The sequence below is a fragment of the Equus quagga genome, chromosome 21 (genome assembly GCF_021613505.1).
Source record: "Equus quagga isolate Etosha38 chromosome 21, UCLA_HA_Equagga_1.0, whole genome shotgun sequence".
Lineage (NCBI taxonomy): Eukaryota > Metazoa > Chordata > Mammalia > Perissodactyla > Equidae > Equus > Equus quagga.
Genome location: NC_060287.1, coordinates 24,508,622 through 24,528,332, shown reverse-complemented (window position 1 = coordinate 24,528,332; position 19,711 = coordinate 24,508,622). Strand labels below are relative to the sequence as shown.

The 19,711-nt window shown below is 36.2% G+C and overlaps 1 long non-coding RNA gene across 1 annotated transcript; it reads left to right on the top strand.

Moving 5' to 3' along the window:
- The first annotated feature begins 3,393 nt into the window (after window positions 1–3,393).
- On the top strand, window positions 3,394–14,644 carry LOC124231274 (uncharacterized). Its single transcript, XR_006886474.1, has 3 exons — window positions 3,394–3,573; window positions 5,837–5,947; window positions 14,267–14,644. It is a non-coding gene; the product is annotated as an uncharacterized LOC124231274 (long non-coding RNA).
- The last annotated feature ends 5,067 nt before the right edge of the window (window positions 14,645–19,711 follow it).

Here is a 19,711-nt window from a genome sequence, read left to right as displayed (position 1 = left end):
CATGGATGGACCTTGAGGATATTATGCTAAGCAAAATGAGTCAGAGAAAGCCAAATACTGTATGATTTCACTAGTATGTAGAAGACAAAAAATAACAACAACAAACAAACACATAGACACAGAGAATGAATTGGTTACCAGAAGGGAAGGGGAAGGGGGAGGAAGGCAAAAAAAGTAAAAAGGCATACTTATACAGTGATGCATAGCAACTAGACTTTGGGTGGTGAACACAATGTAATCTACACAGAAGTTGAAATATAATGATGTACACCTGAAATTTATATAATGTTATAAACCAATGTTACCTCAATAAAAATTAATTGAATTTAAAAAAAAAACTGAGAGGCTCAGAGAATAGAATTTTCAAGTGGATATTGATGGCAAAAAGAATTATAAAATGAACTATGCTAAAGAGCTTGAAAATTAAGCAGGTGGAGAGATCTTCATGGAATACAGGACAAAGTGAACCCAAATCTATAAACAATGAAAGCAAAGAGTTGTAGCAGGTGATATAGAGTGGTGTGTGAGTACTGGTGATATACGAGTTTCGATGGTGGGAATTTTAGAGGAAGAAGGGAGTGACAAAAGGGTGGAAGATAATATCGAGAGCCAATAGGACACTGATGGAGCATCTATGTCTAGTCTTAAAAAGACTATGAGAGAAAAAAGAAATAACTGTAAGAAAAACATTTCCACAGGAGGGAGAAAGATTTCAACTGGAGCAAGAGGGTGAAGAGAGTATTCATTAAAAACTTGAGGAGGTAGAGGTCTGCAGAGACTGGCCATTAGGAGGGCCTAGTGGTTTGGATTGAAAATGGTCCATAACCACATGTAAGGGAGAATAGGCAGGTAATGAGGAATCTGGGAATCTTGAGCTTCTTGTGGCACTAAAAGAAATAGAAAACAAGAGCATGATGGAATTAATCTTTTAAATTTTTGAAGAGATTATGATAGTGAAGCTCTGTGTTTTGGGGTAGGAAGAAGTGATATTTTGCTAGCTGGAAATACCCAGAGCTGTAGGATCCTATCCAATTGTATCAATGCTCAAGATTACAAAAGAAAGAAAGAAAGAAAGAACAGCAATTAATAAAAATTCTACCCTTCTCGCCATTCCTGCTAGTAGCTTTCTAAGAGCTCAAACATAACCTGTTGTCTTTATAAGTCTCTCCTCCTTCCTTCACATTAAGATGGCCTCCTTCTAAAAATATTTTGCACCCATCCAAGCATTTCCATCCTAGCCCATGTGCTTATCCTATTAGCCTAGACTCTTCTAGTTGCCCCTTTGACTTGATCTTCGTCCTTTGGGTCCTAGCACCATGCTCTCTGCTCCCCCTAAGCCAATCTCTCCTTCACAGTGTCAAAGACAAACTTTTCTAACATGAAAATTGATCAGTTCCACTCTCAATTTCAAAATTCTTCTTGGTTAAAAATCTAAACACCTTTCACACTATTCAAAGCATTTTGTAATCTGGTCTACAGCCTGTTTCACTCAAGTTAACTGTTTTTCAGTTCTAACTTTCTCTGGTTCTTTGAACCACACACATACATATCCCAACTTCTTGCAATCCCTTCCTTTTGTTTCCCTACGAAGCTAAATCCTATTCATACATCTATTCTCAAGTAAGAGACGCCTCCTTTGCATGGTCATCTGCAATTATTCAAAGCTGACTTAGTTGTCCTCCCTTCTTTCCCCCATGGTGCTCCAGGGCAGGAATTATCTCTTCTTCTTTTCCCCTGGCATAACTCCATGAGACAGTATGCTCCTTCAGGAAAGATTTCATTTGTTTTTTTCTTCCATCTCCTGGTACAAAAAGCAAGGCCTATCAAGTAGAAGCCTTTCTGTAAATATTTTTAGGTAAATGATGTATACGAAGAACAGGGTAACTCTGAACATTACTATGTGCTTCATTCAAAAAAGTTTTTATTTTTTCAGAAGGAACTATGTAAAAAAGAAAAAAATAATAAAAAACTGGTTAGAGATTCTAAGAAACTTTGTTTTCAGGTTAAACCAAAAAGGCCACTTTTTTCTTAGCTACCAAGTATTTTTTTTTAAGGTACTTTTTTTTTTGGTGAGGAACATTGGCCCTGAGCTAACACCTGATTCCAATCCTCCTCTTTTTTTCTCTCCCCAAAGCCCCAGTACATAGTTATATATCCTAATGGTAAGTCGTTCTATTTCTTCTATGTGCGATGCTGCCACAGCATGGCTTGACAAGTGGTGTATAGGTCCATACCCAGGATCCAAACCAGTGAACCTCAGGCCACTGTAGCAGAGTGTGTGTACTTAACCACTCAGCCACAGGGCTCTCCTGAAACCACTATTTTTTAAATGGAGATAAATATCACTCCATCATGGCAGAACTTTTTAATTGATTCCACATCTACCACCATCAATATGGAAGGGAGATTTGTCCCTTTTGTTGGAGATTGATTGTTCTGAAAATCATTATGCTTTCAGTTAATTCAATATTTCATACTGAGGGAAAGCAGCTCATGATAGATACAGTGTATCACACTATTACTTTCTGCTTTAGTGGATTGGAAGGTTAACCTTCTGCATACAAATGAATGGTTCCTAAAATCATCTGTTTTGTATAATTGAATTTCTTCATGGTTCGTCTTCTACTCTCTAAATAGAGACATAGCGATAAGTGAGTGGACCTAAGTGACTTTTCTATGAATTGCTGCAAAGTGTGCTCGTATCTGAGGATGCAGACTTCTTATCTTCTAGCAGATGATGCCTTTGACTGAGTTATTTTATAAAATAGACTCACAAGAGTAAGAAATATCATTAGAATTTTTAGTTAGGTTATGAGTGTCATTTGATGACTTAGAGTGTCATAGACATTCTCATTGCTTCCTTAACATTCATAACACTGTCTCTTGATAGTGACACTTTTTCTATTCGGGTGTTCACACATCTTCCCAAAGCCTGTGTTTTATGGTGGAGCATGAGTGCCCGAGCTGAGCAAACTGGCATAATACTATTCAGCAGCCACTGGACTGTATCAAAGCCAATTTCATGGAGAAGACATTTTTTTCTAGAACAGCATGTTCTGTCTTCATACCTTTTGAGGTGGTGCAAGGTGTAAATGTGAATCCTGCTGTGGTTATTTTGTCTTGCGGGGAAGGAAACGAGTCTTAGGATAGGGCTCGAGGTGGAAAGCAGAGTAGAATAACTAAAGGATCCTGTTTCCCAAGGAGATATCAAAGCAACAAAATTAAACAAAACACGAACCTTTGAACTCTCCTGGTACATGAGCCATAAATCCACTTCATTGTTGAAACTAATTTGAGGTACATTTTCCATGATCTCAAGCTTAAAGAATCCTAAGAATTATATAGAGCATTCTATATTTAGAATTTAGGCCGCTGCTGCTTTCTGTAGGCAGTTGCATTTCTATGGCGTCTTTGGAGTGGCAATGAAGAACACTCTTTTCCAAAAAGAGCCTTCCACTATTCGATCAAAGTAAAGAAATTCCATAAAGACATTAAATGTTCTGATGGGTCCTCTGGTGAAAGCAGAGATTGATCCTGAGAGAATGAAGACAAAGGACGGTTATGTTTTGGAAGGTGAGATTTGAAATCTAAAAAACCTTTAGTTTCACCAAATTCTGTACAGGTTTGGACAACAGTGAGCTGGGCTGTGGGTGGCAAAGCTTTTTGCTGGGGTCTCCAAGGAGGTTTGGATGAAAAGGATGTGTGGGTCCGACTAACACAGATTGTATTTGCCTCTGCATTAATATGCAATACTTGAAGTTGATACAGATAGGTGGAGAAGAGAAACAGAATTTAACAACATAAAATATTTGCACTAAAGTTTTTTTTTGAGTATTCATGCTCTTTTAGATCATGGAATTTTTGAAAGTAAATTGGTATTTTTTTCTAGTGAAACAGAACACATATTAGGTTTTAGCAACACCTAAAAAAAATTGGATAGAAGCAGGTAATTAAAGAAGAAACCCTCAAAATATCCTTGCCTACCTTTTTTGAAAGCTGTCATTATTAGTTACAATTATGACTTCCTGTGGAGACTGAGTCAGGTTTGGTATTTTGCTCTTTTTCAAGTCCCTTCAGTTGTTTGAATATAATTTAGGGTAAGACCAGACTAGTGAACTTTTGTTTCCATAAAAGACTGTTGTTTATGACTTGACCAGCCTATTAACTGCTTCCTTATTTCAACCAATAAATTTTCACAGCATCCACCCGCCTAAATGAAAGCTCGAACTTCATGACAAGTGCAGGTTGCTAATGTCACACGCAAGCTTGTTACAAATCAGGATAAACACTAAATGACCCATGCACACAGGATTTGAGTCACACTTTATTTTTTAACTTTATTTGGAAAGTTATGTTCAGAAGTTCCCTTTGAATTTGTTTATTTTTTTTGCTGGTGCTTGGAAAGAAATCAAAAATGAACTTACCAATAAAATTTTTTCCATCTATTAAGTATAGTGAGGAAATAGATATGTAATAGAACCGAAGTTCTTAAATCCAACTTTCCTGGCACAGCACATTTAAAAAATATGTATACATTCTGTTTAACACATATTTAACACATATTTAATCCTAAAGAAGGTGCTTTATTTTATGGATTTTTATATAAAATACCAGGTGTCTTTAAATAGCTTACATTGGTACTTTATCTATTGTGATTAATTCTTTACGTGCAATGATAAAAAGGTTTTAACATATCATGAAACCAGATCCAGTGTGTTGGTATTTCCTAAGCTGATGAAAATATGAATTACTTAAACATGGCATCAAGTATAATTATATATTCCTTGGCAAAATAAATATGTTCTTGGAAATTTTAAGTGTTTTTTCATTCAGTTTCAATTATTAATTAATCGGAATATATTCCATGCCAAAATGTTAAATTCTGATATTGCATTCTGTTAAATCAGGATGCAACTAGATAGTGATAGGAAAATTCTGCCTGCGAAGGGAAAGATAATAAATATTCTAGCTTTGTGGTCCAGAAGGTCTCTGTTGCAACTAAACTCTGTTATTCTAGCTTTGAAAGCAGCCCTGGACAATATGTAAACCAACGGAGTGGCTGTGAGCCGATAAAGCTTTGTCTACAAAACAGGCTGTGAGCTGGGTTTAGTCCATAGGCCATGGTTTTGCTGACCTCTGATCTGGATATATAAAATATATCATTTCCTAATTTCCTAATTGGACAAATGTGTTCCATTCAACATAATTATTTATTACATTTTCCAATAATCTACAGATATATATATATATAAATATAGTTATCTAACATCTCTCAAAAAGAAAAGTAATACTGTAAAGTTTAACCAAAATGACTCCATTATAATCAAATAAAGTTAAACATGTCATTTATTTAGGACTAAACATATGAAGAAAGGAAAAAAATATTTTCGTAGATTCATGAAATCCGTCTTTATAATATTTCATATTTTTGTAGAAATCTACTTATAGTAATTTTTTATATTTCCTTTGATATTTTGAGCAATTCTAGGATAGCACATACAAGCACAACAAATGTTAAGGCAACAAATGTGGATATATTTTAGGTTTCATTTTAAAATTTCCTCATCTACTTTATTATTAAGAAGTTTTAACTTTAATGTTAAATTTAATTGATATTGTTATTAATGTCAATTTGTATAAACATTTCTATAATCGAAATATCTTAAAGCGTATAATACCTTGTTATCTTCTCTATCACATTTGCCATCAAAACTGACAACATTAAAAAGGAAGCGTGTTCTACAGTTATTTCTTGTATGTAAAGAGCTTGAAAATTGTCACTCCATTGTTACAGTAAGAAAAAGTCAAATAAACTTAAAACTAATGACTTTTCTAGGGCTCATCAGAGAAGTAAGATTACAGCAAAACACCGTCCTGTGACCTGAAGAGATAGCAAATCTGAGAGACATAGCCAATATGGGGAAGATGCTGCTGAAGCCAAAAACTGGTAGGAACACTTGAATGGGACTTTTGACAATTGCTGGAGCCTGACTGTAGACAGCAGGAGAGAGAAACTCCTGTGGGCCACAGTCTTGAGATGTCTCCATACCTTCATGGGTTCTACTTCCAGAAACCTCACTAGGTTCTTATGGTTGCAGAGTCAAAAAGGATTGCACGTGGCTCTGACAAAGAGAGGGAATAGGAGCCATGAGAAATACACCTAGAATGTTCTTTATTACAAAGGCCTACTCTCCCTGGCAAAGGATTTACCAGAGCCTTATTGACCTGGAGGAAGGGCATTTGCCCCACTTCAGCCCCCTCTAACCTTCCTATTTTTCATCTAAGGGAGGAAAAAAGCTAAGGAACACTTGTGAAAGTCACAGTTGAAGGTTGCAGGCCAACTGAAATACTGAGATTTGAACATAGATTACAGAAACACTTCCCTTCCTCCACATCCTACCTGATCACCAACAAGGCTCCAGGTTAATAACAATGGATTACAGATAAAAGGGCTGCTGGACACAGACTCTATAAAACAAAGAGCTCATAGCAAATCCCAAAATTTAAGAATTTGAAGCTTCTGGCACCATGACTATGGTAAACATTTAACAAGCAGAATACTTTCCAGATTAACATAAACCATACACTAAAGACCTATTTACTCAATATGTCATGTCCAAATTTCAGCAAAAAAATTACAAAGCATGATAAAACGTAAAAAAAGGGCAAAAACAAAAAAGTACAGTCTAAAGAGATAAAGCAAACATCAGAAATAGATATGAAACGGATGTTAAAATTATGAGAGGGAATTCAAAACAGCTATGATTAACACATTATGAACTCTAATGGAAAAAATTGACAACATAGAAGAACAGATGAGCAATGTAAGCAAACAGATGGAAACACTAAGAAATAATTACAAGAAAATGCTGGAAATAAAAAACACCGTGACAGGTGTGAAGACTGCCTTTGATCATCTCATCAATAGACTGGACACAGTTGAGGAAAGAATCAGTGAGTTGGAATATACAACAATGGAGACTTCCCAAAATGAAAAGCAGGGAGAAAAAAGAATGGGGAAAAAAAGGACAGAACATCTGAAGAGCCATAGGACAATTATGATCCATTTGGTAATGGAGTACATTTGAACTCATCAGTATGAACTCAAGTTTAGCTTAATGCAAAGATAAATGTTTGTGTGTAGCAATATTTATAGATATGTGTACATACAGAGGTGAATGTATACACATATATTTCCCTGTTCTATCAGCTGAGAGGGCCTAGAAGCAGATATCTCAGCAGCACCAAGAATACCTAGCTCCCAGATCTTCATTTATAATACTGATTTCCAACCAAAGAACAAGGCTTCTTAGATAAATGGCTAATTTTAGGACTGGGGCAGGAAATATACAAGATCAACCTGGAGTATTTTGTAGTTCCTGAAAGTAAAAATGTACTCAATCGCCCCACCCATGACAATGATGTGGATATGTCGGTACACAGGAACCAACTGAAAGAGCTGCCAATGGCCAAAGTCAGAATAATTTGAACAACAAAATAAATGAAGTAGTATTATATTGTGACCGAAAGTATAAAATAAATATCCATGGGTCCATAGTGTTGTAAATAAATGACCAAATAAATAAATGAGAGAGAAGAGACAAATGTCTCATGCTGAAGAATTTCAAATGGTTTACATGGTTGCACTGCCCTCAAGGAAGTGTAGCGTAATACCCAGCTTCCTAAGTACGGACTATGCAGTGACTTCCTTCCCAAAGTTACAATATGGAGAGAGTCGGGGGATGACTTTATAATGGATACACCTGACAAGTACCACCTCAGCCGGGTGATCAAGAGCGATATCAACACTAAGTTATGTTAATAGTTTGTACCCTTGATATGTTGTAATGAAAATAGCACTTTACCTCTTGGTCTTCCTCTGAGAAACCCATACCCTCAGTCTCACCATGAGAAAAATGTCAAATTTCAATAAAGGGGTATCCTACAGCATACCTGATGAGTACTCTCAAAACTGTCAAGATCATCAAAAACAAAGGAAGTTCGAAAAGCTGTCACAGTCAATAGAATCCTAGAGACATGACAGCTAAATGTAATGTGGTACCCTGGATGGGATCCTGGAACAGATAAAGGGCATTAAATAAAAGTTAAGAAAATATGAATAAAGTGTAGATTTTAGTTAATGATTATGTATCAATATTGGTTCATAAATATTAACAAACGTCATACTAATGTAAGATTAATAATAGGGAAATGTGGGTGTGGGGTTATGAGACCTCTCTACACTATCTTTAAAATTTTTCTGCAAATCTACAACAATTCTAAAAGATGAAATGTATTATAAAAATAAAATATTAAATTACATCCTTCATCCTTAAACTAAGATTTAAGACTTTGTTTAAAATTTCAAGTTAATTGACATTTATAAATATATACATTCAGTGTTATTTCTTAACCATTCAGTCACTTGGCAGTTGTGCTTATCATTGATGCTTGGTTTAGCATCTTCCTCCTCAACATATCTCATCTCATAATTAAAATAAAACAATTCCCCAAATTTAAAGCTTCCATCAAAATGCTAGTTAATGATATTGACGAGTGTCCTCAGTATGCAAATAACCTTCTCCCATGAGTCAATAAGTTTCTCAAAACAAAATCTATGGCTTTTTATTATTAAACACAAATCACATTCTTACCTCGCTCTCTGAACTATATGAACATATGTAATGTCTATTTCTGTGCTTAGAAGTTAGGCTAAGTGATGTTCTTGTGGATGCCGGTTAAAACTCCTGGTCTCACACAGAGTAGATGTAGTTTTTCTACAAAAACCAGACCAGCAGTAGTGAAAAATGGCTCTGTTTAATACAGCAATAAATGTTTCTCAGCGGCTGTCCTTGTGTCGTACCATATCACTTGCTATTTTAACGGACTAATGAAACAAAGACTAAATTCCTCACATTTGGAGAAGATAGGGCAGAAGGGAGCAAAAAAGGAACCTTGACACTGTCACCAAATACTTGTTCTTCTTGGGGGAATATACAGAGTTTTCTCCTCAGTGGTGGTGGTGGTGGTGATGGTAGTGAGGACGATGGTAGTGGTGCTGCTATTATTTTTGTGGTGATGATGTTGGTGGTGGTGATGGTGGTATTGGCAGCTTTGGTGATGGTGTGGTGGTTATTGGTGGATATCAGTAATGGTGTTGATGCTGGGGTTGGTAGTGGTGGTGGCATAATTAAAAATATACAACAAAACAAGCAAATTTCCTACAAATTCTTACAGCACATATTATAAAAATCACTAAGTGATTGACCTTAGGTCTCAGAACACAATTATTGAGCATGGCTCAATTGCAAGCTTGGGCTCTGGAAATTCCTTCACAACCATGCACCACTCTCAGTTGCCTTGATCAATAATGGCCAACGTGACTATATAATATGGGGTTCATGTGTTTCCATATGCCATGGATTTCCCCAGCCATGGATTTCTGGTCTTTGGCTTATGACCCCAGTGCAAGACATTAGGGATAAAAAATAAAGCATGCTACAATTTCCTTTAAAATACATTTACAGTTATAGTTTTAAGCTCAGCTAATGTATCTTGGAGGAGAGAAAGAGAACCAGGACACTCAGATGGTTGTCGAAAATGAAATTCTTTTTAGTCTGAAGTGTTTCGTCAGACCATCATTAACTTGCAGGTGTGCAGTACCACAAAATTCACAAACATTTGGTTAAACAAATACAGGGAAGACCATTTGGCAATTTTAATGCTCTTCTACGTCTAATGGGGAAGTGGTGAGAGAAGGTCACTGTGAGACAGGAGAGTTAAATGGTAAATACAACGATTAAAAGAAGTGTAAATGAAAACAAATGTTGAGACCAAAATTCAGGCCCTTAATTTTTGAAAATCAAAATGCCATTTAAGCATATAAATGCTCTGAGTCTTCCTTGCTCCAACAGTAAAATTATTCACTCTCAAATAAGGATAACCTTAGAACACTTTTGAGGATGTTTTTCTGTCTATTTATAGCATCTTATGATTTAAAATAAGCTGAAAATAATAGACAATTGTAGCTGATTCTTTTACTTGTCAAGAATTTATTTCCCATCACATAAAGTACATTTTGTACGTTACATTACATTCTTTTTATTTGTCAACTATCTAGTGAATATTACCATATGTAACTATATCCCCAAAATATGTTTCAGGGGGCTCTGACTTACAGTAGTTTCTTATAAGTTTTAGAGTCTGACAGTTTCATGTCCTAGACCTGCCACTTATAAACAAAGTGGTCTTGGGCAATTTATTTATCCTTTCTGAGCTGCACTTTCCTAATCTGTAAAATAATCCTATTACTACTTACTTTATTAACTTGTTAGGAATCAAATGATATAACTGAGGAAGCTATTAAGATAGGTAGAACATGATATGTATTTTAAATATGCCTATCCCTTCACCAAAAAAGCAAAGCAAAAGGAATTTGAAATTAAAGGGCATTAGTTGTGTATAAGTCACTGAAGTTTTTATTCTAAAATTCAAGCCTGTTAATGTTACTACTATGATAAATACTTTTGTGTGGAGACTTCCTCATTTACTGGATGTGGTCCGAATCCAGGCTCTGAACAAGGCCAGCTTCACTCCAGGGATTGGCGGAACCCTTTAATTCAATTGCATTGAAATGTTGATAAGCCTTTGGCTCTGTAAAAGTGATGCCCTTCCCTTTTCCTCCAAGATAACTTTCACTCTCACTCATCTTTTGTTTGGCAAAAGCTTATTCTATAAGAGCCAGGTCTTATGTGGTTCTTTACAAGAACTTTGCTTCCTTTATTTTTATTATCTCTGTCCTTTGTGCATAGACATTTTAAGACTTGTTACACTAAAATGCCACCATTTTTCATATGCAAAATGAAGAGAGTAATAACTTCTACCTCAAAGTGTAGCTATGAACGTTAAATGAGAAAGACTTTACAAATTGGTTAGCACAATGCTTTTACATGGTAAGTGTTCAATAAATATTAGCTAGCAGTATTTATTTGTCTATTTCACACTCATGTTGTATCTCTCATGCATAACATAATATGTTGCATTGTACAACGTCTACAAATACTTGAGTAAGCAAAATATTGTAAATTTTCATTTAACCAATAAAATTTACCATGGAAAACAGCACATTTTACAAAGTCTTTGAGTGAATTCCACAAATTTAAAAAGTTAATTTATAAGTATTCACACAAATTTTAAAAATCAATGGCTATTTTCAGTATTTTATATTAGTATTATTGGTCCCAAATATATTTTTATAAATTAGTCAGTGGAAATTCTGCATATATTAAAATATCATTGTTTTTACTAAAAAGTTTACAGAATCTTCTCAAAAATGGGTTTCAGATTGGATTTGGATGGCAGACTAAAGACATACTTCTAGCTCAAAACTTTGATATGTCGGAAAAATATTATACCCTAAATTATTCTATAATAATGCTGAAAAACAGGAAACTCTGTCTTGAACAAAGAAGAAATACTAAGAACTTTCTGCAACATAGAAAGTAGATGGGAAAAGAGCAAAGAAACATCACCTTATTATCCTTCCAGGAAAGAGCTACTGGAAAGGTAAGAGCAGATGGAGAGAAGCCCGAGTTCTCAAAGATGCTGGGAGCAGGAGGGGTCTTGGCACCATTCGCAGGGAAAGCAATTAAGGTGGTGCTTTCCCCCCAGTTCAGCCTAGCCCCCTCTGCCATTCCCAACATGGCCTCAATAGGAATTTATTGATTACTATAAAGAGTAAGTATAACCCTCTCTTTACCTAGGTTGATTTCTATTTTCTCTGACAGTCCCATATACCCACATAAACACACATGTACCTAATATTCTGTAAAAACACACTACAATATTTCACCAAAGATCAAAGGTATACGCAATAGATTTCAAAGTGTTGGGCAAATTAAATCAGAGCCCCTCTGATATCACAGATTTACATTACTATCCAAAGCCAGCCATGTGGACCAATCTATGGCTTACATCATTACTTATGAAGTAAGGATAGTCAAATTTTGCTATTCTATTAGGCTTTTGTTTGTTTGTTTTTAACAAATAAAATATGCTGCAGAAACAATTTTTTTAAAAAATTTAAACTACAAGTTGTTGACAAAGAATCAGAATTTCCGTTCGACTCTGAGAATTTCATGCTGAAATTTATATGTTTCATGCTGAAAATTAAAACTTTGTGTGAGCTGGGCTATTAACATATAGCTGGGGTACCCCCCAAAATGCACTAACATTTGATAGAAAGGCAAAGTATTATAAACAATCTAATCTAACAGTAAAGAATTGATGAAACTAAATAATAGTTCCAACCTACAATGAGATATTACTCATCCAGATTAAAACCTTCTATAGTTTGGTGGATTTAAAAATCCTGTAAAGTCTGGCAGAACAGCAAGAAGAAGTGAGGCTCCAGACCCTAGATTACCTCTTTTATAGTTGGAACAAGGTATTTTTGAATGGATGACATATGGCTCAGACTCTGCTAATGCGAACAACTTGTCTGCCCACTTCACCCCCATCCATTGTTTACATTCTCGATTAACATGGGAATATCTGTTTTATAAGTGAACAAAAGAGAGATTTTTGTTGTCACGTGTATGTGGGACAAGAGATAGCTTAGGAGAATGGGTGAGATTATATAACATATTCTTCCTACTTAGTCTTTTAATTTGGACTTTAGTTTCTTGAAGACAGGGGCAAAAATCTCAGAAATATCCAGGGCCAGGACAATGACTAGAGCTGCTGAAGTTGTTAAAAAGAGATGCTGTGTAACCGCAAAATAAGCAGAGTTCTTTGACGATTCAAGTGGCACAGTGTTTGGAAAAAGGCCATCTCCACTTCTTCTGGGCAGAATCTAGCAAAAACGTGGGGGATTGGATATTTGTGCTGCAGCTGTAGAATATAAGTGATCGCATAATAGGTGGTGGCATCTGTAACAACTTCATGGCCAAAGGGATATCTAGCAAGAGAGAAGGAGAAAAGAACAGTGGATGTTTTGTGGTGATGGTAGTTGTATCAGTCACAACAGGCAAGATTTGCTGAAATAGTAAAAGATTCCCCAATCTCAGTCGGTAAACACAGTGAAAAAGTGTATTCCTTGCAGACCCTAAATATTTGTATTGTTTTGACAGAGGGACTCTCCTCATCCATGTTATTCAAGGCCCAGGATGCTGGAAGCTTCATTTTGACATGTGCTTCCATAATCCCTGGAGCACTGGGAAAGCGAGGCAGCTTGATGAATGGCTAATGGGATCACTGTTACTTCCAGATGCAGTAACACGTCACGTCTGCTCTTACTTCATTGACCAAATCAAGTCAAATGAACACAACCAGCTTCTCTGGGGACAAAATATTGCAATCTTTTCATATGCCTAAAAGACGGAGATATGGAAATTTTGGGCAAATATAAATTGTTCCTTCCAGTTTTTCCCAGTGGCTAAGAGTCTGGGTTCTGGTGAATGTCAAACAACCATTTTGGATCCCAGAAATAAATCAGGAGACTCTTTGATAACTCACGTTTTATCTGTCCAAATTCGTGGGTCTCCTATCAACCTAAACTATTAATACAAAGAAGTGTGTAGTTAAAAGTTAGTAAGGCTTGTGACATTCGCATTTTATTTACTTTTGAGGTTTTGAATAAAGAGTACTATAGAAAAAATACAACGAGTCTAATTGGAGAATATTTTAGGAAATAAAGATATTTGCATTATTGTTTTAGTGAAAAAAATCTTGATGTAGATCATTGTGTATAGCATAATTCTGCGTTTGTAACCATATTGTCTTAATCAAGATCCCAATAGAAAACAGATGATATATTTGTTTTAAAGGAGGGAGAGTGGGTGAGAGAGAAGAAGTTAACTTGGACCCAGGTTAGCAGGATCTTAAACTAGCTCTTCACTTCACTCACACCAAATTAACAGAATCCATGACCAAGGACTGAGATCCCAAACATTAGACATGAGGTGATCAAGGGCAATGTCATTCATGAAAAGATCTTTCAGAAGTGATTACTATTACGAGATACGTGAGAAGGGACTTATGATTGCATCTCACTGCTGGGGGCTAGAAATACCACCACTGAAAAATACGGATCTAGCCACCAAAATTAGTATAATGTATTTACAGAGTATTCGGGAGGAGAACATGTATTATTTAACTTTACAAGGTACATGTTTAAAGCCTCTAACTTGCTCTAAGGAAGGAAGCCTGTGAAACAAATCAGAGTTTCTCAATCCTAAAATTCCCCTTTTTCTGTTCATCTTCACAGTACAATGTGTGGAGCATGGTGCATTGCCAGTGCAGTGTCAATTTTGTGGGCATGATTCTGCAGAAACCGTAGGTCGGTCCTGGAAGCAACTGGATATCTATATTGAAACCATCTGGAAAACAGTCTGAATTTCCCCTTCTTGTATCCTATCTCATGCCAGAGATGCATTGAATGCTGAAATATTTTGGACATTCAACAATTCCTTGATATAAATATAAATGTAATAGCATCTTGATCTCACACTTACTGTGTATTGACAATATATTGATTTTCATTGCTTTTGTCGCTCTTGTTCTGTGAATGCTGTTTCAGATTATGCACTTTCTTTCTTGGAAATAGGAGGAGAGTTTAGGTTGATTTGACCTATTAGCCTGAGTATGACTCGTGTTTGTATCAGGAGATTTTTCCAATGCATGATTATTGTGGAAAATTTTATGAAACTGTAAGACTTTCTGGGAACTAATTGGCTGTTACCACAATTTCTATATTTTCATAACCAGTGTATTTTGATATTATTATTTGGATGGAAAATGATGCAAAAAATATTAAATGTTTTTGTCTTTTGCTTAAATAACTGCCAGATATTAAGCAATGGTTAGAATGTACTTCCTTTGAGGAAAAAAAATCAGTGTTCAAGTAATCTTTACCACAAAAGGAAGGATATTAGCTCCATCACACCCTTAAGGAAACACATTTGGAGCTCAAATTTATTTTAGTAAATAACTGAAAATTGGAGGCAATACAGATCTTCCCACTTTGTACCATTGCAATACGCAAAAGATATGCATTTCTAATGTGTTTCAATGCTATAGTTGCTGTTCAGTTTGATAGAAATACTTGTTAGAGAAGTACTTGGAAGGACTCATGCTCTCAGAATACATTATAAAAGTAAGTTTCCACAATATAACAGCTAGACACAGAGTCCAAAAAGTTGGAAAGTCCAATCCCTCAGTAGAGGCCATCAAAACTTTATCCAAATGAAAAATTGTAGATTTGGCTGAATCACCCTCTTACCTTCGTGGAATAATCACTTAGGAGGAAAAACTCCCTGGATGCTTCAAAGCATTTTGAAAAGATATTTTTTTCCCCCAAAATTGTTTGAGACTCTGAAACAGAAAATCAAGCTTACCACACTATCTCACACACCCTAACAGGAACTAAATTGTAGCCAATGGTTACACCCTTTTCCCCTACTCTCTGAAGCTTTAGGCATGGATTCCAGGGCCCTGAATATGTTAGACCTCTTCTTTAAAAACTCAAAAGGGATCTCTAACTTCCTAAGGACACATCATGTATCTTCTAAACAAGAGATCATTGAAGACAACTCCATTTCCTACATGTCAATCAAAAATGTACACAGAAGTCATAAAAACAACAGAAGACTCCAGAAAGATGATGTTCCAGGAGTGACCACAGAAAACTCATGCCTGTGACTTATGGGGTGGCTGTCTGCTGGAGCTTACATGAGGTGATGAGCAATGGAAAAGTGTAAGCCTGTTTGTTCCCAGGGCTTCTGTAACTGTTTTCAGATTGGTGTTTGTGAAAAGTTCAAAAAATGGACCCTCTTCTCAAAAATTGCTCTCACATTAGCTTGGGCTTGAAATGTAGCCACTCTAGAGTATTTCATAAAAAACATGACAGTCTATGTAGTGGATAACGTGTGTGAAAAAACACATGACATTTGAAACACGAGGAGGTTTAACATTCTGTGCCAGGGACACACTGATACATCAGCATAGAGACATCAGATTCTTTCCAATGTGAGCTGTTGGTGACAAGGTTTATGGAACAAAAATAAGCCTCAAGCACAGGGCAGTACCATGGGAGAAGTGATCTGAAGAATTCAGTGGGTAGAAAATAGCAATGGACTCTAGAAGGAGCCAGAGACATCGCTATCTTAAGATATTGCTTATTTTATATCTTTAAAATTGAGTTAGAAATATTTTGTTCTGAGTTTTTGTTCTAATAGATTGATAGGTAGAAATCTGGGATTATACCTTAGCCATATTATCTTGCCTTGAGGAAAGTTCCAGACTGGAAGGCCGCAATTATATATCTCTACCTATTTATTCATTCATCAGTTAATATTTCTACAGGAGGAGATAGAAAATTTTAAAAATGAATGAGAAAAGTATAAGAGAGTGACTTGTTCTATGCAGAAAAAAAATTAATCTGGAGTGAAGTGACATTGAATAGATGGGTGTACACTTTATGTTAGGTACACAGAACTCCTAGGAGGTGACAGCTGAACTGAATCCAAGGGACAGCAATGGAGTCACATGAGGGTCACAAAATACGCATTCCAGGAAGTGGGAAACAAGATCTAAGAGTTGGAATAAGCTTGGTTTATTCAGGAAGCAACAAGAAGGACAGTGAGGGAGGGAGAGAAGTGGAAGGGAGAAAAATGAAAGTGTTCTTTCAAAATCGTCATGAAAAATTGGGAACATTGGCAGGCTTCTCACCATGATGCACTTAACAATCAACCAACCAACTACTACCATCAGCAACAGTAACAAAGTCAAAATATGTCCAAGAGTGAAACTAATGAGCTGGATTCAAAACCAAGCAGATAAGAAGGAAAGAAAATAAATAATTATTTAGTGAAAAAGGATTGGAATCCATTCCATTAAGCTAAAAAGGTCATCTGGGCTGGTGAGAACTCTGGTTGAAGAACCTTCCCTTTATAAATTTCAGGTTTCTTATTTAGTTCAAAGATGATTAAGAAAAAAAAAAGGGTCATTATATCAGGATGAGCTCAGCTGAGCATCTGAATCTTGGAAAAGTGAGTCGGAACAAGCTTTGGGATTGAACCCCTGCATTACAGGGTAGATTGTTTAAAATCTTCAGTTTATTTGGGGATGAACAGACCCCAGGGATCTAAATTATTTTAACCAAGCTTATAAATCCTCTTTTAGCATACAGGAATGTCAAATCCAATTGGGAAGGAAGGAAAGTGTCATAATGGTGCAGTAAGATGAGCAGGATCACCTTAAAGAAAAACACCTCTAAATGTGATGTGCATAGAAAAGTGCCTTCTTAACTGCCAAGGTGAGGTTCACCTAGCAAGATGACCACAGAATTGAAAATGCCCAAAAAGGATCTTTTGGACATTGAAAGAGATGGGCAAATTCTTACCTAAGACACTATGCAAATCACTGCATATTTCTTTATCAGACAGTTAGTTATATAATTTTCCTAGACTTGTGGTATTTGGGTGTATTTATTGAAAGATACACTATTCTCTTGATAAGATAAGTAAGCTTTTTAACTCCCCAGAAATATGAAAATGGCTGAATACATCTATTTTATGTTCAGTGTCTCTGCTAAGAAACAATAAGAATAAAATTACCCAGAAAATTCTGGGCCATATCATACACAAATTTTCATAATTGAAAGCACTTTTAAAATTGTAAGGCAATAGACTAAATTTTTAGTATTGCTATGCCTCCCCTCTTATAAGTGATTGCAATGGCTAATTCTGCTCACCATGACATCCTGTTTCACTCTGACACTTCATTATCTTTAATCCTTTCTTCTAAAGGGCCAAGAATTTCGTGCTTCATTTTCTGTAACTCCTTTGAGGTTTGCCCCTAAATTTTTATTGTTCTATTCAGATCACTTGTATGACACGTGTCTTTCTTAATTCCTAACTTAGAGGCTCTAGTCTCACAAATGAAACTGTTTCCCAAAATATTAGCCTCATCATTTCCTGTTTGTAAAATGCCTATTGCATTCCATGGTTCTTTATAAATATTCCAATTCTGCTCTCTCTAGGTTATGACAAGTTTTTTCTTGTCTTAGTCTAACATTCTTACCAATTAGTGGATTTAGATATATGATGGGCAGAATGGGTTCCTAAAGATATCCACTCCCTAAACCTGTGAATGTATTAAATTAAATGGGAAAAAAACCCATATTTGTAGATGTAATTAAGATCAGTGACTTCCACATAGGGAGAGTATGCTGGATTATCCGGGTGGGTCCAGTCTAATCTCATGAGCTCTTGAAAGTAGAGTACTGTCTCTGGCTGAAGCAAGTGAAAAAGAGAAGGCGGAGAGATTCCAAGGGTGACAAGGATTTGATGCCCAGTTACTGACTGAGATGAAGAGCCCACATGCACAGACCAGAGAGAGGCCACTAGAGGCTAAAAGCAGGCTCTACGTGATGGCCAGCAAAAAGACTAGGACCTCAGTCCCATGAGCACAAGGAACTGGATTCTGCCTGGAACCAGAATGAGCTTGGAAGTGGATTCTTCTGAGTTTCCAGATAAAAGTGCTGGCCTAACAACACTGATTTTGGTCTTGTGAGCCCAGAGAAGAGGATCCAGTGAGCCCACCTAGACTTCTGACCTACAGGACTGTGAGATCATAAGTTGGTGGTGTTTAAAGCTTTAATTTTGTAGTAGTTTGTTACAGCAGCAGTAGGAAACTCACACAAGGATCCACTGTTTCTAAATATCCGTGCTTATTATGAAAAGGATTAACTGGAGACGAGAGGTGTTAAAGTTACCAACACTAATGGGAGGCTTTCTGCCACTGTATTCAGAGAATGTTAAAGAACACAGGAAATAAGTATAATAAGAACCTGGGTATTTTGGGGAAGTCATTTACATTCAGCGAAAAATATCTACAGCCATCTTCACTCCTAGAATATCTTTAAAACATAGCCACATCAAAGAGCATATTTATTCTGCTCTCATTAAGTACAATTATGGCAAGGTCACATAACCTAAACCCCCACCCCACCTTGGTTCAGTTATTTTCATTAAATGCCATCGCCAGTGCAATTCTTCTGGGTTTTCTCGGTAAGGAATACTGGCCCTGAGCTGACATCTGTTGCCAATCTTCCTCGTTTTGCTTGAGGAAGATTGTTGCTGAGCTAACATCCGTGGCAATCTTCCTCTCTTTTGTACGTGGGATGCTGCCACAGCATGGCTTGATGAGCGATGCATAGGTCCATGCCTAGGATCCTAACCCATGAACCCCAGGCCAGCTAACAGGAGCACAGGAACTTAACCACTATGCCACCGGGCCAGTCCTGCCAGTACAATTCTTAAATTTCGACAGGAAAAGAATAAGTACTCAGCTGACAAACACATCTTTTTTTTTTTTCCTCCAAGTAAAAGGATAAATAAATCTCTTTTCATTCCAACCTAAATTCCATTACTATAATGTGTTGGTTTTCCTTTAAAGCCATTCAAAGATTGTGATAGGGTAAAAGCTAAAAATTTGTGTTTAATTTTTCGTATATTTTGTAGAGCTCTTCCTACAAGCTTCCTTGTTTTCCTCCTCATTTAGTCACTTTCCACCTTGAGACTCTTATTCCACTTATATCACTTTTTAAATAGCTCTTTCTGATTCTACAGAAATCTATTAAAAATTGACACTCCAGAAGTTAACTGAGTAAATGTTAAATTATTAAACATTCCACAAGTCAATTGAGTAA